Source organism: Camelus dromedarius, chromosome 5 (genome assembly GCF_036321535.1).
Source record: "Camelus dromedarius isolate mCamDro1 chromosome 5, mCamDro1.pat, whole genome shotgun sequence".
Lineage (NCBI taxonomy): Eukaryota > Metazoa > Chordata > Mammalia > Artiodactyla > Camelidae > Camelus > Camelus dromedarius.
The window spans coordinates 24,979,258-24,996,048 of NC_087440.1; the positions used below are offsets into that span (position 1 = coordinate 24,979,258).

At 34.4% G+C, this 16,791-nt stretch overlaps 1 long non-coding RNA gene across 1 annotated transcript in view; it reads left to right on the forward strand.

Moving 5' to 3' along the window:
* The window catches only part of LOC135321390 (uncharacterized), a 279,281-nt gene that overhangs the window by 132,272 nt on the left and 130,218 nt on the right, over positions 1–16,791 (forward strand). The window contains exon 2 of the long non-coding RNA XR_010381124.1: positions 9,228–9,309. This is a non-coding gene — a long non-coding RNA (uncharacterized LOC135321390). The remainder of the gene's footprint in view (positions 1–9,227; positions 9,310–16,791) is intronic.

The following is a 16,791-nucleotide window of genomic DNA, read 5'->3' on the forward strand; positions in this document are numbered from 1 at the left end:
ATTATTATTTTGTTTTATTTTGCAAGATATAATCATACTATACATACTGTTCTGCAATTTTCTTTTCATTTAATGAATACACTTTGGTGATCACAAATATAAATATAATAATGAAATTGTGATGATTTTAGTGGAAATACAGGAGAATATTTGTGAACCTTGGAGTAGGAGGATTTCTTAATCAAGATAAAAAAAATCCAAAAGACATAAAATGTAGGTCCTTTGTTTTTAAAAGATACTGTAATGATTAATTTTATATGTCAATTTGACTGGGCTAAGGGGTGCCCAGAAAGCTTGTAAAATATTATAAAATATTATTTTGGATGTGTGTGTAGATGTCTCCAGAAGAGATTAACATTTGGATGGGTTAGGCAGAGTAAAGAAGAGCTCCTCCACCCATGTGGGTGGGCATCATGCAGTCCCATGCTGAACTGAGGGCCTGAATAATCAAGAAGGTGGAAGAAGGGCAAATCTGCTCTCTTTGCTTTGTGTGTGTGTGTGTGTCTGTCTGTCTGTCTGTTTTTAGTATATATATTTTTATTGAAGTATAGTCAGTTTACAATGTTGTGTCAATTTCTGGTGCACAGCATAATGCTTCAGTCATACATGAACATACATATATTCATTTTCATATTCTTTTTCACTATAAGTTACTACAAGATATTGAATATAGTTCCCTGTGCTATACAGTATAAACTTGTTGTTTATCTGTTTTATATATAGTAGTTAGTATCTGCAAATCTCCAACTCCCATTTTATCCCTTCCCACCCCCTTCTCCATGCTCTCTTTGCTTGAACTGAGACATCCATCTTCTACCTTTGGATATTGATGTCCAAAGGCAGAATATGCATCTATTCTCAAGCTTTTGTACTCAGACCAGGACTGAGCCATCAGCCCCCTAATTCTCTTTAGACTCAGACTGAATTACACCACCAGTTTTCCTGATTCTCCAGCTTGCAGATGGCAGATTGTGGGACTTCTCAGCCTCCATACCCACATAAGCCTTTTCCTACAATCAATCAATCAATCAATCAATCAATATTGACTATGATTCTCTGGAGAACCCTAATAAAGATACCAAAAGCAAAATCATTTAAGCAGTTCACTAGGAGAATATATTAACATATAGAGCATATTAATAAGAATAAGGTAAACAAAGCCAACCACACCAAAAAAGAAAAAGGAAATGAATGAGGTCAACAGAGAGGAAAAAAATAGACAATAAACACATTTTTAAAAGCACAACCTTATTAATTGTCCAGAAAGTATAAGTTAAGAACACAATCAGATAACAGTTTCTAGTCACAATTGACAAAAAAATATTTACATTGAAAACATTCAGTATCAAACAGGTAATTGTATATGCTTTTGATGGTGGTGTGCATTATTATAAACATTTAATAAAATAACCTACTGTTTACTTAAATAAACATACCTAACCTTTGACTCAGCAGTTGAACTTCTGGAAATTTATTTAACAAAATATAAATTTAGAAAAACATACATAAAAATATATTGCAGCATTGTTTGCATTAGCAAAAAGAACAAACAAAAAATAAAAGTAAAAACAAATAAAATGTATAATCTTATATTATGTCGCCATTAAAAAGAATGAGATAGACCTATATACCTTCACTTAGAAGGATGTACATATTGCATAGTTAAATAAAAATGAAAATAACTGAAGATTGTGTATTTTTTATCATTCTTTTTATCAAGTGAACAGAAATCTCAACTGCATAAAAAGACATAGAGGATATTGTGGAGTGCTATACCCAGATACCCAGGTCATACCCTCATTGCTGGGATTATCAGCTGCTGATGGCTCTGAGTTTTGTCTTTTCTGCAAACTATCCCACTCAAGGTTCACCTCCTCCCAGAGGTTGGCTAATAACTGGATGATTTGAGAATACAAAATCCCAGTTCTGAAAGGTTCCTTAGAATTTAAGGATATTCCCGTGAGTCTGAGGGGGCCTCAGCTGCAAATTTATTTTTACAGCTTGTCCCTCTGCCCAGTGCTGCCTTCCTCACTTTCTTAGGAGTTTATTTAGAGGAGTACCTCCCAAAAGCTACCCACTGTGAAACTTCTGCTCTCAACACCCTGTCATCAGAGAGCTCAATCTGAAACAACATGTGTCCATGTATGTTAATAAATGCAGAGGGGAAAGTACCAAAGAAGATACAGCAAGTGTATAGGATTAAATCAAGGGCATAGGATTAAAGAGGGATGGCAAAGGAGAGTATTTCACTTTATTCACATCTTTATTGTTTAAATGATTAAACTTAGAGGTTGCTTCTTCTGTAATTTAAGTCACTTAGAAAATATTTTGTGAAACATCATAGGGGTGATTTCTTGTGGATATAGTAAGGAAGATACCCACCAGTCTCGTGCCTTTTGTTCCTTTTACCTGCTTTTAAAGAAACTTTTTTCAAAGTTTCTTTTAAACCACTCAAACCAGTAAGTCATCAGTCTTCCCAAATGGGCATATTCTGCCCTTCTAATTTTGTTCTAACAGAGAACATGATCAATAAATTACTGCTGTTTGTGAAACATTTACTTTTATAGTTGTAACATATTTTAACTCCTAGGGTTCCCAGAATGGGTTTTTTCCCCACATTATTTGACAGCTGAAATTAAACAAATCTTATTCGACTACAAGGCTAATAGAAGGTTTACTATGTGTGTCATTAGCACCATCCATATAAGGTAACAGAAAATATGAGGTGTGGATTTTTAAAATATGATAAAATGAGAATACTGCTAGATGCACAGAAAGGTGTGACTTCAGGCCCGGCATTTTCTTATTAGAATAAAAGTGCTTCTGTTTTATTTTACTGAAAATAATCATCATTGTGTGTTTTTGAGTTGACATCTTTCAAATTATTTTATCAAATCAAAAATATATACCTTAGTCGAAATATGTTTTAACTATCATGTCACTTTCATGTAATATATGGCATAAAAGATTGCTCTGTAATAGGCTGCTAAACATTTTTATGTTCAAGAATATCATGGATTAGAATGAGGAAATGTAAATTTATTTGCTTATATTTTTGAGTCCTTAACATTTTGCAACATGTTTTTTATGCTTGAATAGAAGACTTTCAGGAAAACATAAAAGCACATGAAAATTGCCCCAAATATTTAAAATGTAAGCATGAGAGCATATATATAATGTGTATATATATTTATATATATAAATCTTAATGAACACATTTATTCATAATCATAATACTTAGCTTATGTATTATCACACTAAGGCAGCTTTTAATCTTGAGATTGCCTTTTTCCTACTTTACATTTATACCGTTTCTTTCATTCAGAGATATCCTAAGAATACTACACAAAGAACAAGGGGTACAGCCTACCTATAGCCAGGAAGAGACTGGACAGCCTTCATTAAAAAAAAAAAAAGCATACAGATAGATATTTCCAGGATATGTTGAGTGCCAGTTGAGTTGTATAATCCCTAAGGCATATTATTTTCATTTCTTATCCTATTTATGCCAGTAGTTATTATAATTTCATAATTTAATTAAATACATGAAATAAGTATAAATATGTAAAGAGAATTGTTCTTAAGAAAATCAAAATTATGAATGTGTTAAACTTGATAAAAACAATTTTTTTTTTTACAGAAAGTAATTGCTGTGCTTTTAGGTGTGAATGAGACAACTACAAAACATTAGAAACAAAATTTGTAAGAATCTAGAATAGAAATTTATTTATATTCCTTTACAAATGTTTTTGTACCCCTTAAAAATATAGTGAAATTCAAGATTGTGAAGGATAAAATATGGTTTATGCAAGAAAATTCTGTGGAACTTCAGTCAGTAGATCCATCCTCCAAGAAAACACTTTCACTTCATCAAAAAATAAAATATGGGGAGGGTATAGCTCAATGGTAGAATGTGTACTCAGCAGGAATGAGGTCCTAGATTCAATCCCCAGTACCTCTGTTAAAAATAAATAAATAAATAAACCTAATTACCTACCCCCTAAAAATAAAGTAAAATGAAAAAAAAGTTCCTATGTTTATACATTTTAAAGTAGATCTTATGCATGTATATCTGTATTTTTTCATGGTTCTTCTCTTAACTGACCAATTCCTGACCCCATCTAGGTTTCATTAGAAGGCTTCTTCTGTATCCAAATGCTCAGACTGCCTTGGTCCCATTACAAGCTCCAAAACTTAATACATGTGGAATTTGAGCAAGTGAGTCTTAGTTTCTTCACCTGGTAAAAGGGAATAATAGCCAGATCTGTAGAGTTGGATGAGAATCAACTGGTCATCACTGGGCAAACACTGAGCACAGTACTCAGCAAGCAGTAAATACTCAGTTAATGCCAGCTGGTATGGAATGGCATGTGGGTAAGACTGGGAATCTGTATTTGCTGCTGTCCAACAGTTTGCATTTTTTCCCTCACAATTCCCAGATTTTTTTTAAAAAAATAAAGGGCTACATATAAAAAGCAAATTTAATATAATTTTAGTGTTATTAGTATTCAGACTATGGGACGCTGAACCTTCTTGCTTTTAAAATTAAAAAATAAATTAAATTAAATTAAAAGCAGAAAATATTATAAAAAGTACAATTTGTGAAAAAAACATTCTAAATCTGCTGTGTTTCTGTGTCAAAATTCATAATTATGTGGAAAAAAAATCTGATATGTATCATTATTTATATGAATTGATGGCATAATGAAGCTGACAGGGGAAAAAAAAACCTGTAAATCTACCTTTATTATGACTATCTCTGATTTGAACAAAATCTCAAGGGTTACTGAAGTAACAAAGCTATACCCTATATCCTTTTTCACTTAAACATATTTTAATATGCACATGGTTCATTCCTCTTTCAGAAACAATAGATGATAAGCCCTTAAGTTATATAGTATGTGACTTATTTTAGAGAACAATTTCAAACAGTACCATTTTTTAGGTACCCAGAGTACCTATTTACAACATGGTATTTACTCATTTATAAAAAGTACGGTTCACCCTTTTAAAAGACATGTGGAATTTCCAATCCAATTTCAAATGTCAGTGAAACATTGCCTTTTTCTACATTGACCAATTGTGTTTGTATGATTCAGGTGACAGCTTCTAGCCTTGTTTTTAGATATGACTGAGGAAGAATTTTTATACATATGCATCCAAAGACAATTTGAGTCTTAGAAATTAGCAGAAAAAATTTCTTGGATTTTAAACTTAGGATTTTCATTGTATATTATTTCAAATGATTTTTAATTTTTTTAGTAAAAAGAATCCTTTAATTCCAAAACAGTTACTAAATTTGTGCAGTTTAGGATCAAGATGCTGAAGGTCATTGCTCTTGTGTTTGGTAATGTAATTTGTTCTTATTAGTCTTTACTCAGTATATGCTAAGGCAATTATTCTTGTTGACATCATTCTGCTGTATGTAATAGGAAATGAGTATATTCCTTATGTCAAATGAGATAATCCTAAATTTAGGCCACCTATGGTTTCTTAGGAATAAATATAACCAGTTAGCCTATTATTTAGTAAAATTTTCTGATAGCACTGATTTTAACAACTAGCTTAGTACCGAAATGTCATAAAAGAATAAATCTTCTTTTATAATTGTTTTGTTGGGAAAAAAGCCAACTTTACTGTAGCTGATTTGAATTTTTTCACATTGCACAATGTTGATTAAATAATACAAACTTCATCAAGAATGCTTTTCATCTCTGGAATTATATCAAACAATTGCAAAAACATAGTATTTTTATCATCCTTATTCTCTCTTCTCCAAGCACAATAGAGAAATAGAGGAAAGTTTGGTAATGAAAAATTATTTTCTCTAAGTAAACATCAAGACTGTTCAACTCAATAGACTCATTTTCTTAGCCAAAATTAATAACCATGATAATAACCTTGAAGAATAGCACACAACTTTCCTTCTCTCTGAGCTCTATTAAACTGAGAAAATACAAGGATATCCTCATCCATCATTTCCGATGACATTATTTGAAAGGCTGATTTAAAGAAAGGAAAAATTGAGAAAGGCACTTTGCTTATGATTGCTTTAGAAACAGTATAGATTAATCTAAAATATTCTAAAAAGCTTTTAAACCTAAAGCTATTTCAAATTTTAAAGATCTTTAGTTAGGAAATTCTTTTCCAGAAATATCAATTTCATATTAACACGTGTACTTCATTGTAAACCACTGCAAACTTCACAGGTTGTGCAGGCTGCATTTCCCTCTCATGATGTCACAGGAAAGCTCAATCTGCCTTGTCAGGTTGGGTTTGGAGGCTGGGCTTCATATACCATCACCACTACTATCCTCACATCTTGTAGATGAGCAGTGCTTTCTAGTTTTAAAAGTTCATTAAGCGTGAATATGTGTTTCTGTTGCTCAAGATAGTCCTGATGTATGCATATTGCCACAGTATAATGATCAGTGCCTCCCTCCTTCTGTCTCAGAAGTGTCCTGGTTTAGATGACAAAATGATCCAGCATTAACTTACTTATATGACCATCCTATGACCCCCCCCCCAAGAATCTGTCAGAAAATTAGCATTGTCCTTATATAACAGATAGGAAAAGAGGTGAGGCCTTAAAAAGTTACTCACTGTTAAGTGAGTATCTGAACCTAAACTAAGTCTTTTGGCTCCTTTTTCAAGACTCTTTCCTTGCTACATACTAGGTTTACAGAACCAAGTCCTGAATGCTTCAACACTGCCTGAACTCAGGCAAAAATGCTGCTTTCCTGAAATCTTATACTATATTCAAAAGACATTTATTCTTTATAGAGTATGAATTAGGGTTGCTCCAGGATTCTAATTTTTTCTTATTAGTTGATTGTATGTGCGTGCGTGCGTGCGTGCGTGTGTGTGTGAGAGAGAGAGATGGGTCACATTCTTGGTTACATTCTTAAGAAGCAAAGAGAATTTGCTAACAGTCCCACTGCCTAGCCTTCTGATGAGGCTCACACTTAAAGTGACTGGACATGACCTCGTCATTTCACAGTGCCGCAGGACAGACCCGGGAACTCTCCTGGCAGCTGCTCTCCCTGTTGGACTTGTAGGTGCCTGATTTCTGGATCAGTGCAGTAGAACCTGTGTTAATCCTGTCTCTTCTTCCAGTTTATGACACTTATTGTCACATCAGCAAATTCCAAGTACCAAATAAGTTCACAGAGTAGTTTCTCCGTGTGCACAGTCTTATCTAGTGAAAGCTTTATAAGTCACAGAATCTTGTTCCTCCCCCAAGTTTTATTTTTTTTCTTCTATCTTAGAAATCTGAGTGTTTACTAAATTGGCTTAAACAATTACAAGTTAAAAGGAAATGCTAAGCAATAATTTGATTATTTTGAACTTGCCTAAGAGAAAATATTTTTAAATTTGCTGAATTTTGGAGTTAATATTGTTTCACAATTAGAAATAATTTTAAAAGTGATAGCACAGCTTAAAAGAAGAAAGAGTATAAAAATAATTTATTATGAAACAAGTAGATGCATTTAAAAAGAAAAAAGCATTTAATTACATCTTAGTATATTTGCAGTGATTCATGATGGCTATTTACATCAAATGATTTCTTAAATATTAAATATTAAATCCATTTAAATGCAATAAGTTGTATGGAGAATTTTCATCTTTATTTCAGAGTCATGCTACTTTAAAATTCGTCATTAGAGTTAATAAGAAATTATATTGAAACTACTCTGTACATTTAAATGAAGCATAAATCAATTATTGAAGCAAGGAATTTTTTCATCATTGTAATGATTATCAGAATAAATTTAGTTCTTCAATGCTGCCTAATGGTATCTTCAATAACAAAAAATTGTGTGGATTTAATTTTTACTACGAGCTCTTTAAATGTGCTTATAATGTCTTTTTTCAGGCAAAAATATTTTACTGAATTCTCATGCATTATTTGGAGGCTCTAAATGCCAGATTCAGTTATCCTCAATACCCTGGAAGCCAAAATTAGATTCAGAATCAATATACTGTACTATCCATTTAACATCTAGTATACCAAACACTAACAACATTTATGAAAGAGTAACAGACTCAAAAAGGTTAAGCTAGTAAAACCAATCAATATAGCAAGTAGTATTATTAGAAAGGGGAATTTTGTATGTCTGTGACTTGCTCATGGTGTCACCCAGAAAAGCTAGTTTGCGTTTGGATAACTTCTAGAATTTCTTTTGGAATTCACATGACAATCCCTTTAGTCCACCATGAGACATGGATCCTTGCTGTACCCTCTACTTTGAACTTCTCATCTTTTGGAGACAAAAAAATAGGGCAAGATCTAAAATCGCCATTTGGCTGACTTGTTGATTACATCTGGTGTGAGTTAATGGAATTATATAATAATCATTATTATTGTTGTTGTTATTATTAAGTGTATACTGTGTGCCAGGAAGTTGGGAAGCACTTCATAACCATTATCTCACTCAGTCCTCACGATACTCTTCTCATTTGTCTGTTAAGAATGCAGGCACTGAGAGGAAAAATGACCTGCTAGGTTACCCTGCTGGGAGGTGGCCAAGTTAGAACCGCCATCTGTCTCTCTGATGACAGAGACTGTCCCGCTAACCGTATACCAGTGCGCTATAGTGAGATCTGCAGCATTCCCGGGGACTCAAGAGCCTCTGAATCAAGAAGAAAATAAAATGAAATGATGGTATTTGTCATTATACACCCTACACATTCAAATTAATCAATAAAAATGTACCCCTAAAATTTCTGAACATTGATCAACACATAAAATTTTTAAATACACACAGGCAAAAAAAAAATAATAGTTTGACAAGTGTCTTTAAATGTTCTGTGACTTCTAGTCCAGACAATGCCAGGTAATACAAGTGTCCTGGTAGAGCTGGCCATCGGAAGGTGAAATGGTTACCTCAGTGGCTATCTCATGGCACTTCCTGCAGATCTGCATTATCTCCTTCCAAAACAGGAGTGATCTCAACCAGGGCTGTCTTGATACCTTAATATAGCTGATTACTTATGAAGCAAATTGCTGAGAATAGCTGATATACTAATGTTTGAAACCAATAGAGGATGATGTTGATGAGAAAGAGGGAAATTAATTTGTTCCTCTAAAAACTATAACTTTCATGCAGATACGCTTTTTTGAATATGAGAAAAGAGGGATGGCGTTTCAGCTAACCTTTAGGGAATTTGCTTGTTGGGAATATATCACTGATATTAATGTTATCCTATGTGTGTTTTCCATACAGGAGAAAGACTCACCACAGCTACTCAAGGAAGATGGAACCAGAATGAGAAATTTTCCACTTGGACTCGGGAAAAGGAATGAAGGTAGGACATACTCTATATATTTACTCATTATGTTACGTTGTCTAAAGACGTCATGATTTAGATTTAAGATTACTCCTTTATTGACGTCAACCTGCAAAGACTAAGAAAACTTGTTCTTTTTTGGCATAGCTCAAAAACTTTCCATCTGAGCTCACTTGCTCATAAGAAATCCAACTTATAAGTACAGGGCAATCTACATGAATATATTTATATTAATGGGAATAAACCTGGAAAACCTCAAAGAGAATTGTATATATAATATAGGATTAAATCATTTTTTTTCTCATTTTGCTAACAACTGCTAGGAGGTAGATGATTACACTTTCACTAACAAAATCTACAGAGATGTGCTTAAATACAGAAGTACTTAATGACTATTTTCCAAATGCATCACACTTCACTCAACTGTCAATATGTTATATGAACAAAAATGAATTTAAAAAAGAAGCTAAGAGGACACAAAAATGCCATTGTAAATATTTGATGTCATACTCATTTTTCCATTTAGAATCTGGCAAAACAAGCCAATCCCAGTACCCTGAGACAGGAAACTAGACTGAGCACTGCAGCAGGTGTCAGAGCCCAACCAACCCTAGCTTGGCCACTTGTTAGCTGAATTACCTTTATCTAGTCTCTTAAATTTTCTGATTCTCAATCTTACCATCTGTGCAGAAAGAGGAGTTAATGAATATACTTGCAGTTCTAAAATTATTAATAAGTACTTAAGTTGGATAATGCAAAATTATTCAAGAAATATCTGAATGGTTATTTATAAAACTATACTTAATAGGTTTCTTTCTATTCTATTTTTCATCCAAGACCAAATTATTTCCTCTTGATAAAGACTGTAGAAAGTGAGCTTTATATTGAATAATATGAGTGTATTCATACAACACAGTAATTCTTCAAAGGAAGTCATCACCTCCATGTCCATTTCATAGAGAAAAGAACTGAGGCCCAGCACTACTGACATTCCTGGACTTAAGAAGATTTGTAGGGATAGTATGAGAATTGAGATTTTAGTGCCTTCCTAATTTTAGCCTTACGAAAATAGGCCACTTTTCCATGGGTTATTCATGTCTATCTTACTCATCAAATCATGAACCCTGGAAAGGTCATTTAAAAAAATTTCACCTAGCATTTAACTCAATGCCTAAGGCATCATAATTGCTGTGACTATAGCTTGTTGAACTTCAATACTATATGTGATATAAGGAAGAATCAACAGTGACCTGTGATCTGTGGTGCTCTCTAGTTTAAAGTGCTGTACTAAGCAATTGCTTCACTCATGGACTTCGGGTGGGCAGTAGGGTGGTGGGTGGGGACAATGGTGGAGCACAAAGCTCAAAATTGGAAAGTGTTGTGCTCGTATACTCTCTCACAGCTATTAATCTCTTTCCCTGAATTCACTGAATTGGCAAGTGTCTTAGATGTCATTAAACCAATCCTCTACCAACACAGGAATCCCTTCTATGGTTTTCCTGAGGGCTGATGACTAAGTTTCCTTTTCAACAGGGAGAGCATAATATCTTAAGTGGCTACAAATTGTTGAAGATTCTTGGAGTTTCTTAGAAGTTCCTCTTACACTGAGCTTACTCACTGTCCTACTTCTGTTTTGATTTGTCTGCATGTCATTGTCAGCTTAAAATGGATAGTGAGCATAGATTTAGCTCCTCTCCTGGGCTTTGAGAAGTGGGATAGGAGCAGAACTGCTTGTGTTGAGTAAGAATTAGGAACAATGGGAAATGGGGAAGCAGAGTTACAGGAATTTATAGACATATATCCCCAACCTTAAAAGGCAAGTGTTTAAATTTTACTATGGTATAGTAGAATCACTATGGATACTGAATTCACAAAGGTCCTTGAATATGAGCTGTCTTCCCCTCCCAAGTATAAGGAAAGTCAACTGGATTTGGATTCAGAATTATGATCCCATCACTTACTGACTGGGTAATAGTTTGACAACTTAAAATATCTCAGTTTAATGAGCTAATGTATATGAAAATGTGTAGTGTAAAGTCTGGGACATGATAGATTTCCTCCTTTTCTAATCATAGGGTTGTAACTTTTATCATCATCCTAGAAACCTTTCCAAATTTATAACATTAGTAGTCCATTATTAGAAAACTAAAATCAGGTAAAACCATATAAAACATTTCTGAAGCTTTCATATAGATTTGTTAAGTGTTGTTTGTTCCAATTAAGTAGAGGTAGACATAGAGTAATTATCTATGATTAATCATGACACAAATGGAAATATAAAATGATTTCCTTGGATCAGGCCTTGTATTTTTCATCTAAAAATTTTAGAGTTGTTCCCCCATATAATAATACCTATTGTTTATCTAAACTTTTTTTTTAAGTGTATCTTTCTAAACTTTGATAACTCTGGTAGAAATATTTATTAAGTTTGCCATTTACTTGTCATACTTATATTTATTTGTTCTAAATTTAATTCCTTAAATTAGTCTCTTAAATCCACAAACACTTTCTTCTAATTCTATATTCATTTTTGACTGTGTTTTTGAAGCTAGTCATAATTACAGATCATCTCTACTACTAACAGTAACCAGAAGATAAGCCTGGTAGGATTAGCTTGGATAAAAATAATTTATATTAAGTAATAACATACAAATATACTTTGAAAAAGTTTAAAGTATGATACACTATAAAGTTTTTACACTTGCTGCTTAATTGCCTGGCATGGTTGAGAGAGGACATCACAGTACACGTAGCATTTTGGTTATCTGAGGCTCAAGTAATTTCTGTGACTAGATCTCCCTAAAAACGGATACTGCTGGTGAGAATGGGATTTGAATACTGGGCAATTTATACTGTAAACTGTATTAAGCTAGTTGATTTCTTGGTAATGATAACTTAGAAAAATAGTGCTTTCGGGGAAATATACACAAGATCTTATGGTAGCTCACTGAGAAAAAAAAATGTGACAATGAATATATATATGTTCATGTATAACTGAAAAATTGTGCTCTACACTGGAATTTGACACAACATTGTAAAATGATTATAAATCAATAAAAAATGTTAAAAAAAGAAAAAGAAAAATAGTGCTTTACCATTACTGGAAAAAAAAAAAAAACCACCTCAGTGTCTATGTGTTTTGAAACAGGCTCATAAGGGCACCATGAATGTGAAGATAGATACATGGCAGACATAGTAAATGTGCTGCTTCCCTTTTCTACTCATCCTCCCACTCATTTTTGTGGTTGGAATGATTTTATTTATCTCTCAACCTCACCTGTGCCTAGCATCCCCATTCTCTTGGCTAGGAACCCATTCATTCCACTTAGTAAGCACACCCATGCCCAATAACAAATGTGTCCAGTAAATGACATTGTGTGTCACTTATTCCCATGAAGTATTTTTTTTAATCAGCCAAAGTCCATAGTTTACATTATGGTCCACTCTTGTACATTCTATGGGCTTTGACAAATGCATAATGACATGTAACCACCACTATAATATCAGACAGAATAATTTCATCACCCTAAAAATCCCCTGTGCTCCATCTATTCATCTCGCCCTCCCTCTCCCTAAACCCCTGGAAACCACGATCTTTTTATTATTTCTGTAGCTGTTTTATTTATCCTTGGCTTTAAATAGAGGGACGCTCAAAGATCAAGTTGCCAAAAGATCATCACAGAATAAGAATTACAGAAAAAGAGTAAGGATTCCCCTTTTGATACCCAAATACAGGTGGCACAAAATATAAAAGATACACAGGAAGGAAATACATTGTACTTGAAAGAAAGTGAATTTTTGCAAGTCTGCCATTCCTATTACCACTTTCTATGATATTTCTAAATAGCTACAACTTTTATAAAAGCGTTCTTAGAGATATCCTCATGGGAAGTACTTTTATTTTTTCTTTCTAGTCAAATAGGGGTAATTTTTTTCTTCCACAGGACTCAACCGTTCATTATCTTTGTAACACTCAGACATTTGACTGATTTCTTTGGTCCCATTATGCAGATGGAGAAAGTAAAGCATTGAAAGACTACAACTAGGTCAGGCTTAAGGATGGTGCTAGTTACTGAAATGCACTTTCATAATTACCTTGTTTATGAGTTTTTGGGGCCAAGACTTCTTCTTGGATGTAGTGTGTATCAGATCAGACTGATTTTTGACAGTGGTTTTGACAGGAAAGGAAACATATCTAAATTAAATCATTTCCTCAAACTTAGTAGAAATGCTTTGTCAGCACTGACAAAGTTTTTGTATTTTATTTAAGTTTCAGCGTCACAGAATTTTGACCTGAAAGGGGCCACAGAGATAATGTAATCTACCTTCTCATTTTCCAAATGAGGGAACCAGTCCCCCAAGAAATAATGCCAATTACCCAAGGTGACACAGTTAGCCATATCAGGGTTGGAACAAGAGCCAAGTCTCCTTACTCCAAGGTAATTTTTTGTCCCCCACTATCATTTTGTTCTATATATTACTAAGGAATGTTTAGAATTAAAAATAAATTTAGACACTGAAAGATCCCAATAGATTCTTTTATTCAGTAACTAATCTACTTGTCATTCCCTCCATGTAACATTCTCTTTCATACTTTGCACTTGTGTTTGCCCCTACCTGGAAAAGCCCCCTTCATTCTCATAACACCCACCTCAGATGTGACTTTTGATGTGAAGACTTCTCCAGTTCCATCAGGTAGTCCCTGTTCTCCTCTCTGTGGTCTCTTACAACATCTTACAGTGTGTTAATGGGACTGTGAGCCTATTTCCGCCATTTGACCACCAACTTAGAAATAAAAGCAGTGCCCAAACTAGTAAAAACGTTTTAGATTGCAAACAGTGGGAACCTATTTGTACTAACTTCAGCAAAGAGAGTTGTGTTTTGGCTCATTTTATTTTAAAAATATAAAACTAGCTTCCACAATATAGGGAAGGGAAGAAGCCTGTTCTCTGGGATGGGCTGAATGCAGGGCATGGGATCAGAAGGACCTCTCCCTTTCTCTCTTGTTTCTGCTTCTCCCTGTGCATCTGCTTCTTTCTTGGCTGTTACTGTAGACCAGCTGTCTCATTTTCCCAGTCTCCAGAGTTGTAGACACTGATGATGACCTTTGGTTGATATTACCTCCACGTGAGACTAAGCCAGATCAATTTGGAATCTCCCGGTCCTAAATGCAATTCCTAGAATAGCCTGAAGCCACCAGGACAAGTGTCCACTCCTCTGCTAGTCCACTATGACCACCGGACAGACATGCTATTTTAACATGGCTGCTCTGACTGTAACTAAGTGGATGGCAGAGAAGGTGGTCTCCAGGAAGCAGAGGAGAGCAGACTGAACAGACAAAACTGGGTTTCTACTACAGTGTCTTATTCATTGTGAATTCCTGTGTCCCCTTGAGTAACACACCTTACCAACATACTGATGAACTTAGTTCTTGGAACTGTGATAGACCAAATTTCTAAATGAATTAATTTAAAATATTTTACACAAACCTATCATTTTTTACATGAGTGAACAGAAAACCAGAGAGAATAAGTGATTCCTTCAATGACACATGAATGGTTAGTAATCAAAGGAGAATCCAGATTTTCAGAACTTTAGTCTTAGGCTTTAATTTAAACATTTATCAGGTATTTGTCTCATACCAGATAATTTGCCAAGTGCTTTACCAACATTATCTCAATTCATCCTCATGAAAACAGTCCATTGAGTACTATTATTATGCAAGAAAAGAATCTGCAGCTTAGAGAAATTAAATGACTTCAGTAGATTAGGGCCTGGACTCAAAGCCAAGTGTGCCTTACTAGAAATCTCTAAACTAGCACTGCCCAATAAAATAATGTGTGAGCTACATATGTGATTTTAAATTTTCTAATAGTCACACTTTTTAGGGTTCAAAAAAGAAGCAGGTGAATTTTTAATTTTAATGATTAACCCACTATACCTAAAATATTATCATTTCAATATGCAGTCATCATAAAATTATTATATTGCATTCCCCTCTTCAAACTAAGTCATTGCTTACAGCACACCTCGTTTTAAACTAGCCACATTTCAAGTGCTCACTAGCCACATCTGGCTAGTAGCTACCGTATTGGACAGTGCAGTTGTAAAAAATTATGCTCAGCTGCCCATCAGAACTACCTCAACTACATGAATTTTGATGTGACGTAAGGACAAATTGTCAGTCAGACTTTACGACATCCAGCCTTCCTCCCAGATATCATATCCAATATTGCACTGCCTGGTCCAGGGCAGACTACACTAATCTGGAATCTCTTGCCTCTGCCTCCAGATGAGCTACCTGCACTGCTACTCCAGGCACAGTGGAAGACCGCCTGGCAAAAGCCCTGACCTGGGGCTCACACAGCAGAGGGGCCCATCCCTAAGAAAGCTGCCCTGAGATCTGCGCTTCAGTCTGTGCCACAGCAAAAGAAACCAGTTTAGTCTGTTCCTCAAGACATTTAAAAACACAAGTAGTTCAATGTATCTTATCTTTGGGTCTGCTCTCAAAGTGCCCCTTTCACTAGCTAACAAGCACTAGATGTGTTTTGACTTAGAGGGTTTTCCGAGTTCGGGTGTAGACCATTAGCAAGAATGTTATAACCCATTTAGAAGAAGGGGGAGGGGTCCCACATTAAGCATATGTTGAGCATCCTTCTTCACCTCATTTCTCAGGCTGTGGGCAGCAATTAACATCACTAGCTGACAATGCTTGTCCTCTTTTCAACACCACTTTCAACAACACTGGGAAGCAACTCTACATAATGAGAAGAAACAGGAAGGTTGTTGGGAAGCCCACTAATATATGAAAGTACATAAGGTGAAAAGGAAGGAAAGATAATTATGTGAGCTACATCTATAAGTGAAGAAGAACAACCAGTTTATAAACTCCGTAAGCTCACAGTTCTGCAGTATCTTATCACTAATTTCTAAAGCATGTATTTCATTCATATAAATCTGAGTACTTTATTTTTACTGATGAATAAATCTAAGGGATTGGGAACTATTCTAGAATTTAAACATTCAAGAATAAATACCAGATCTGCTACTGATGTACCTTTAAAAATACTGTGTTTTTATAAGCTCCCTTCTTGTACGTATACTTATAATATTGAAGAGTTCAGAACAACCCACACTTAAATGTGTTAATAAAAAATAAGATCTTAAAATGAATACATTTACATCACACCCATTCTAATATCCATAATCTGTTTTCTTCTATGTAGAGTAGCGCTCATTTGCAAATTCAACAGATTAATCATAAAGACGTTTGTTTTTCCATTTTGTTAAGTTTTTGTCACATGCTTTTGTCACTGATCACATTATAGAACAAATGAGAAGAATTTAAAACAAGAGATGCTGTACCTGCCTTGAAGAAATGTGTAATTTAAATTCTTTCTTGGAGAGACAAGACAAGATAAACTACTGCATGGCTCCAGTAATTTCCAGAATAAGTAGAAGAGAAGCAGACAGAAAGATTGGTGCTAGCTGATTGAAGAA